We start from the raw sequence: 8,306 nt of genomic DNA, 5'->3' as shown, positions 1-8,306 counted from the left end.
TCCTGAGAAACGCGCTGGTATGAGCCGCTAAAAGGTCCGTGTACTATCCTCGACTTGAGTAAAGGGACCAGTTTGTTTACTTCTCCAGGGGGAACCCAATAACGGTAACGGAGCGCCATCCATCATGCATGATGCAATGTAATACACAAAGTTTCCAGGGGAGGGGACATAAGGATACTCCGTTAGTAGGTACCGGTGTACCGGTGTAGTGTACATAGCCTAGTGTCTTTTTCATAAACTATCGTAGATAATCCCGTAAAATGTAACATTCATAACATTTTAGAAATGTTCTAGAGTAGTATCCCCACTACTTAATTGTCCAACTGTTGATCCACCCTACTTGATGAAACCTGGGTGTTGTGTTTGACAAAGACATGTCATTAGTGCAGCACTGTAAACAGCTGACCAAAAATTGCTTTTTTCAACTGAGGAACATTTCGAAACTCAGGAAAATGGTTTCACAAAATGACTTGGAGCTGATCACTCATGCATTTGTGTCTTCGCGTTTAGACTATTGTAATAGTTTGTTTTCTTGTCTAAACAAAAAGGAGCTGTCTCGCCTGCAGTTAGTGCAAAACTCTGCAGCGAGAGTTCTGACTCGCACCAATAGGAGGACTCATATAACCCCTATTCTTAAAGCTCTTCATTGGCTGCCAGTTTCGTCCAGGATCAATTTTAAAATTTTGGTTTTAACGTTCAGAGCTTTGCATGGCCAGGCTCCGCCTTACATCAGTGATCTGATCCAGCCTTACACCCCAACTCGGGCTCTGAGGTCTGTGGATCAGAATCTGTTGACGTTGCCACACACTCGTTTCCGGACCAGAGGAGACAGATCCTTCCAGGCTGTTGCTCCCAGGCTCTGGAACGATCTTCCGCTCTCTCTGCGTTCGATGGAGTCTATTGACTCCTTCAAAAAGCAACTAAAGACCTATTTGTTTGCTCATGCTTTTGCTTAGCTGTCTTGGGGCTGCTATGTCTGTCACCTAGTTGTCTTGGCCTTTTAAACTTAAATTTGTATGTACTTCTTAACTGTGTATTGTTATTGTTTTTGTTTTAACTGTGAAGCGCTTTGTGACCCTGGTCTGTGAAAGGCGCTGTACAAATAAAGCTTACTTACTTACTTACTTACTTACTTATTAAGACCTGATAAGTTTGACAAATGAGCTTCTACCAGAGCCTTATATCTGTAGACCCTTTATCGACCAAAAAATATGCATAAACAAACCCTCAACAATAGAAACCGCAAGACAGCGCCATACGTGGTTAAACAAGTCGTTGCACAATGTCTAATTCACACACTGTGCTCAGAGTAGACCAGACTTATTTTATGTCCACTCCCCTACATAGAATAGATAGAGTCTTCGGGGGCAGTGTTTTTGCCACTATCTAAAATAACAGGATGGAATAGGATGGAAGTTGGTCGTACAATAACAACAAATGAGCCTTGACGACAAACTTCTGTTTTTCACACCAAGTATCATGACACACACACACACACACACACACACACACACACACACACACACACACACACACACACACACACACACACACACACACACACACACACACACGCATGTAGGCACACACCACACTCCCAAACACACTCCCAAGAGGCCCCACTTGGGTATTGTCGTTCGTACAACCTATTTCATCCTGTGGGCTTGGAGGCACTTTAGTGGAAGACAAATCAACCTCTGTGACGCAGAACGGGTGTGGTATGATCCCATAAACCTTTCCTGAGTGGCTGTTTGTAATTGTCTGTGAGTCTTTGTTGTGAACATACTCCAGGAACCCTTCTCTCCTAATGGACACTGGGAATGTAATAAAACATTGGCTCTGCATCCAGCCAAGGAACTGGATCATGACCGGTCATCAGCCCTTCTGCATGGTCCTCCTGATCTCTTTGAATCGGCCCAGGGATGTGCCACGTGTGGTATTGTATCCTGCTGTGAGTAACCACAGCCCAGGGAGGAACCTAACGGTTTGATCAAGGGCACGGAGCCAGGCCCGGCTCTCTCTCCTCGAGTGCACGTCCATACGCAGTCTAATGAATGGGACAAACAACAAGTGGACTACATAGTGCATCGGCCAGGGTCTGACAAATCACATATCTGTAACATTTGAGCTGAAAAAGTCTAGTTATGTTTCTTTTTAATGCATATTTTGGTATGATAGGCTTTTCTAAGTGGTAGCTTTCTTGTATTTTTCCTGGCCTTTATACCCATACCCAGTAATTCAAACAATATGCGTGAATGTACATGTATTGTTGCCGGAAGGTATGTAGGAACGTGGAACATGTCTTAATCCACATTATATCACATCTACATGACCGAGGCTTTTAGAAAATATACAGTTTTGTGGGTGATTTAGCTTTCCATTAATGATAAATGATAAAATGATAAAAATGCATCAGCTGTACACTTTTTCATCTATATAATATAGGGTTATGTACATATAAAAGAATCAAGGAGGGTGGATCAAGTCCCAACTCATGTTATATCACATCTGGAGAATAGGGGCTTTCAGAAAATGTATAGGTTAGGTAGTTGAAAATGAATTACCTAGGTAGAGGCCATATTGTTTTCACTGCATACTTGGTTGCATACAGGATGTTGCAACCAAATGGATTTGAATAACTCTTGGAATGCCCTGTTTCCTTTCAAAATTATTAGTGCTCTCAGTTTTCCTTGTCCAGCTAAAGCACATGTACTATCACAACCAGTAAAAAAAACATGTAAATAGTGTGGTAAATAAACTTCCAAAGCTTTTCAAATCTTATTTGGAAAATAACTTCACATGGTGTCTTTTTACAATTTATTCGTTACCAGCATTTATAGTGTTGATCAGCAGTGGAAAAAGTCTGCCAAAGTAGTTGACGTCGCTTAGCAACCGAAGACGCTGGGGTTGAAATGTTACCGGACTACTACCCATGCAAGTGAACGGAGAGTTCCACGGCATTGAGAAGACCCGTGCAATAAAGGCCTATAATATTTCTATTTATGGCATTGATTTCTCCTCAGATTTGGCCAATACAGCAATGATGATAACAAAAACAAAAAAAAACACAAATGCGTGATCAAAGGCCCGGCCCGACCCGGCTCAAGGATAGTGGTGGGAAAAACGGTAGCATATTTAAACAAAATTCAAAAAAATTCAATGAATTATTTCTGACCGGGGACATTAGGGGACATTAATTCGGTCTTCCTCATTTTTTCCCGGGTCAATGACCGGTAATAACCGGACAACGGAAACTCTGCATAAACCAACCTAACTTTCACCGTCAACACCGAACCCGATATTCTCAAACAGAAGTTTCAAAATAAGATCTAGTAGTAAGTACGGGTAGCATAGAACTAACGTTAGCCAAGTGGGGGCTCCATGATTGCTAAATCTAATGAGAGGTAAAATTGCCATTAAGGCAGGAAAGCATAGTATCACTTGCGACTGTGCTTCGCAGTATGCCTTGCGAAACCCAGTATGCCTTTCGAAACACCTCGTGATTGGTCGATGAAACGCTACCAGCAACGCCTAAAGGGCGTTCTTGCGTCAACGCCCAAGCCTGCAGATGGACCCTTCTCGGAAAATGCGCCGACTTTGGCGAGAAGGGTCCAGCGCCGCCTCTGTGTACCACTTCTTATTTCTTCTGTCATACTTCTCTATTCTGGGATGTACATCACTTTGAAAGTAACAGAGATATATCAAGATTAATGAAGATGTTGTGCTAAAACAAGCCTTTTTCAATGATACTGCTCCTAGTCTATCTAACACTGTATTAAAAATGGGTTTGACTGTGCAAAAAACGTTTCCCAACATGAAGGCTAATGTCAAACATTTACATCAAATATCATATCAAATGATGGTAAATCTGAGTAGCCCTGATTGTCATGAAAAGAGCAACATATAGCATGAATGGATATCTCTGAAAATGAACTTCACACAATGGGACACAAACCTACTGTGTAGGTGCTGTAGGACGATTATAGCAAAAACAATGATTGTTTAAAAAAGCTACTCATTTGAAATGTCTATCATGCCTCTTAGTACTTATATGGACCCTACAAACCAATTAGTAGGGAGAACAGGGTAATGTGAGACTTCGGGTAATGTGAGACACCCCCTGTATCTATGCAACGGAACACATTTGTGGTCATGTGACCATTATGTTTTCAAGCCCTTTCCATTTCCCCTTGGCCATGAAGCAGAGAACCTCATGGTGCTGTTGTAAGCATGTTTCTTTCTCAAAAATATTTTTTTTTGCATGTGAAAGTACATTTTCTTGCTGTCAACTTAATCAACTGTTGTGCCAAAGCAAATTGATTGAGGTAGAAAAACTTATATCATACATGTTGCTGAACTAGCAAAATATAAAACCATGTGATGATGCTTAGCTGAAGATTAGCCTGAATTACTAAGAGAGGTTGTTTTTTCTAAAATGGTTATGGTGGGGTTAAGTGCGACAATGTCTCAGTGTCATAAACATTGTAGAAAAGCCATCACGCCAAGGCAATACAGCAGGAAGACAACCTAGGGCAAAACACCCCTCGAGGAGAAGGAGAGTGCAGCCGCTGAGGTCAAGGAAGGGAAGCTGTCTATAAGAGCAGCTGCAAGGGGCAGAAATATTGACAAGTCAAGCCTCCTAAGATTCATGAAGAAAAAAGAGAAAGGGGAAGTAAAATCAGTAGCATGGGGTGCAGTAGCTGAAGAGAAAATTCACAGATGAGATGGAGGAGGAGCTTGCCCAACACTAGAAACAACTAGCTGACCAGTTCCATGGCCTTCCTCCAGTTAAGTGCCGTCAACTGGCATTTGAATTTGACGAGAAAAAAAATATCCCTGCCAATTGGACAAAGACACAATGTAGGTAGGCTAGGGTGTGCAAGAGATCACGTTGATTCTGTAGGTTAACTAAGGCAAACGGATCTTGCCACAAAGCTTAATCTTATAATAATGATGTCTACTCTAGGGGCAAATTGGTTTGGCAGCTTCCTAGCACGTCGCCATCTCTCTGTCAGAAGTCCAGAGGCAACATACCTGGGAAGGGCTACAGCATTCAATAAAAACCGCAGTCAGGGAGTTCTTTGACAATCTGGCTGTAGTGATGGGCTAGTGATACCTGTAAGGTTTGGTTTTGATTCTGATAAGGTTCTTCCCTTGCGTCTCATCTTTAACAGGCATACATTCCCTCCACACATGATTTACAATGGGGATGAAACAGGCGTCTTTACAGTACAAAAGCCACAGCAGGTAAGCTACACATGATACACTAGAGAGCACCAGACGGATACTGAGTGGCTGAAGGATGACGAAATACTTGCACAATTTCTCAGAAGAATCCAGGGAAACACGAAAGAGTGGGAGAGACCCACGTTTGCTATAAAGGAAAATGATTTGGCACATGTTCATAAAAGTGATGTGGTGAAGAAGCTGCCTCAACCTAAAAAGGCCCGGAGGAACCACACTGAGAGAGCAACTCCTCATCTTTCCCTGTAACCTTCAGGGCTGGAATGTAGAGTAGGACAGTAGGCTGACGTTCTACTCCAGGTGGATCTAGTCCTGTGTTCTGAGTTCCAGGCCGTTCTAGCTGTTTCTTTTTTGTGTTCTGACCCCCAGATTGTGTTCTAATCTATCTGGTTCTATATGTCATTTGATTGTTAATTAAAACATTTTGAATTATACTATGTTGTATTTGATTTTGTTCAGAGTTACTTTCAAGTGTTTAGAAGGAAAAAAAAAAGTGCTTAATTGTCCAATCCCCATGATTCTGTTACTAGTCTGAAATTAGTTCTGGAATGTGTGGTTGTCAAGCTAGCTGTCAGGATTCTAACTCTTACATGTGTTGTTATGGTAGTTCTAGAGTGCATACAGTAAGTGGATCAGTTTACCCCCAGCTGATTCACTTTACCCCCTTGATTTATCTAGTCGGACTCAGTTTACTACTAAAATGGGGTAAAGTGAGACACAAGATCACTTTTTAAAAAACAATCATATTTTCACTGCCCTTCGTCCTGAATACATTCAGATCATTTCCATTTTAGGAAACATCCTGAATTAATGGGAAATGTGTTAATTTTACTGATATGTAATTTTAGCTTGCTTAGAGGGGAGCAAATGTAAAAAAAATCTCACTTTACCCCACTCTCCCAACAAGTGAGATTTTGTCACCTTTCGTGTTACCAAATTTTGCTCGGGCCCATGGACTAACAGTCATGATTTGGTTCAGGAAGTATTCACTGACAAAGGATTGATTGATTGATTGATGGTTGGATGAATGGATGGATCGATGCAAGAGTGAGTGGAGGGTTGGATGAATAATCGGCGAGTAAGAATTTCATGTTGAAAACCTTCGACAACACAAGACGTTGCTATTAAAGTCTCAAAGAGTCTATGTTGGTTTGTGTTCTTGGCCCGGAGAAGCATACAGGAATTGAGCATCTTTATGGAGTGTGTGTAGATGATGGCTGGTTTAAGCAGCCTCATCTGGCCCGAGTTAGGCTGATTGGACTCTGGGGCTGGGTGAGGCTGGGTTTGACCCAGGGGTGGACTGGCCATCTGGCATGCCGGGCATTGTCCCAGGGGGCCGTTGACCCAATGTGGGCCGGTCCGGTCCGCAGCAGGTGCTGCTGCGCCGGGAGACGAGCGATTGGAGGCATATATGCGAAGTAACGTTAGCCTGGGGCTAGCTAGGCTACATTTTGAGGCATGTCCAAAACAAAGTAGAAAACATTTTTACATTGAATGTGATGTGACCTAATTAAGTGCATACTTGTGACAACATATTAGCCTAGAGTTGATGGGCTGTGACTATCGGTAGTTGTGGTTGATTTTGTTTAAATATGCCGAATTGTGATATTATGGGTTATAATTGTTCAGATGATTTGGCTAAACTAGCTAACAGCTGCTAACGTCAGCAGTCTCTTGTTGCCATAGCAACAGTAAGCATTGACACGGACTAATGAGCTGTAAATAGAGATGCAGAATCAAGCTGTATTGTAAATACAGATGATATATTTGAATTTTAGCACAAAAACAAGTAAACCTATAGGAAATAATTTGTTTAATTTGCAATATTTGAGAGAGAGAGAGAGAGAGCTTCTCTTGACTTTCTGAGTTTATTATGCAACTTGTTTTGTCTCAGATTGAAACAAAAGGTTTGATTATGATAATTTCCTGGTTGAAGATTTTTTCAAACATCTGCACATCTTTTAAGTTAAATTAACAGTTATGCAGGTAGGCCTTAGGGCTCTTTTGAGACTTAAGTCATCCTTCATGACAGATAAATGATCTATAGCCGTGTGAAAAAGTCTAAGACATGAATTACAGGTCTGAATAGATATGCATTCTCATATACGTGTATTGTGCACATACACGTATATGAGAATATGAGACGTATATGAGATATATATGAGAAAATCAATTCTCTATTTATGGATTCATAATGACTGAGTCACCGTTAAAACAAATGAGTTTCAGCTCTAATGCTGCTAGTGTCTGTAATATGTTTAGATTATTTGTCAGGATATTTTGTCATTATTGTCCGAGTCTGGTTTTAACTAATGCTGGGCTTACACCAAAAGATTTTCACACTCACAGACTAAAAACTGTCAGAGAGAATTTAGCGTTGGATCAAGTGTGATATCTAACAAGGGTTTTGTAGATATGTAGATATGGGGGGTTGAGATGCAGCGACCACAAGAGGTCTGTTAACTTCGTGTGCGGGTTTCACAGCTTTCTTGTCAGCAGCTACTCAAAAGAGACTCAAACTTGAAAAACAAAATTTTTACTATTATTCGGATGCATGTACTTGATTAAATTGTTTTAATCAAGTACATACAGGGTTCTTCCCGTTCGTCTCGTCCAACCCCTAGTGCTGATAATGTAGTGGGCTGGTCTGGACAGAAAATGCCAGGGCTGAAATTTTGTCCCAGTCCACCCCTGGTTTGACCCAATGTATTCTATAGTGCTGCTCTGGGAAGATGAATACCTACGTGTATGTTGTTTTGACATGCAGTGGCATACAACATGTTTGCGTGTGTTATACAGCATGAGTTAACCTCTCTGTCTGCCTGGGAGGGGCCGTTGCTGGAGATAGAGAGGAAGAGGATAGAGGGGAGGAAATAAGAGAGAAAGAGACATTACGGTCGCACAGAAGAGGAAACTGACCAATGAGAGATAGTGAGAGAGAGGGAGATAGACGCACAGAACAGGAAACTATGGCTAATACGAGAGAGAGAGAGAGAGAGAGAGAGAGAGAGAGAGAGAGAGAGAGAGAGAGAGAGAGAGAGAGAGAGAGAGAGAGAGAGAGA

At 41.6% G+C, this 8,306-nt stretch overlaps 1 long non-coding RNA gene across 1 annotated transcript; it reads left to right on the top strand.

The window, feature by feature from the left end:
- Window positions 1-4,180: 4,180 nt before the first annotated feature.
- On the top strand, window positions 4,181-5,674 carry LOC115550978 (uncharacterized). Its single transcript, XR_003977967.1, has 3 exons — window positions 4,181-4,224; window positions 5,175-5,247; window positions 5,331-5,674. It is a non-coding gene; the product is annotated as an uncharacterized LOC115550978 (long non-coding RNA).
- Window positions 5,675-8,306: the final 2,632 nt, after the last annotated feature.

Source organism: Gadus morhua, chromosome 9 (genome assembly GCF_902167405.1).
Source record: "Gadus morhua chromosome 9, gadMor3.0, whole genome shotgun sequence".
NCBI lineage: Eukaryota > Metazoa > Chordata > Actinopteri > Gadiformes > Gadidae > Gadus > Gadus morhua.
This window is presented reverse-complemented; position numbering and strand designations above follow the sequence as displayed.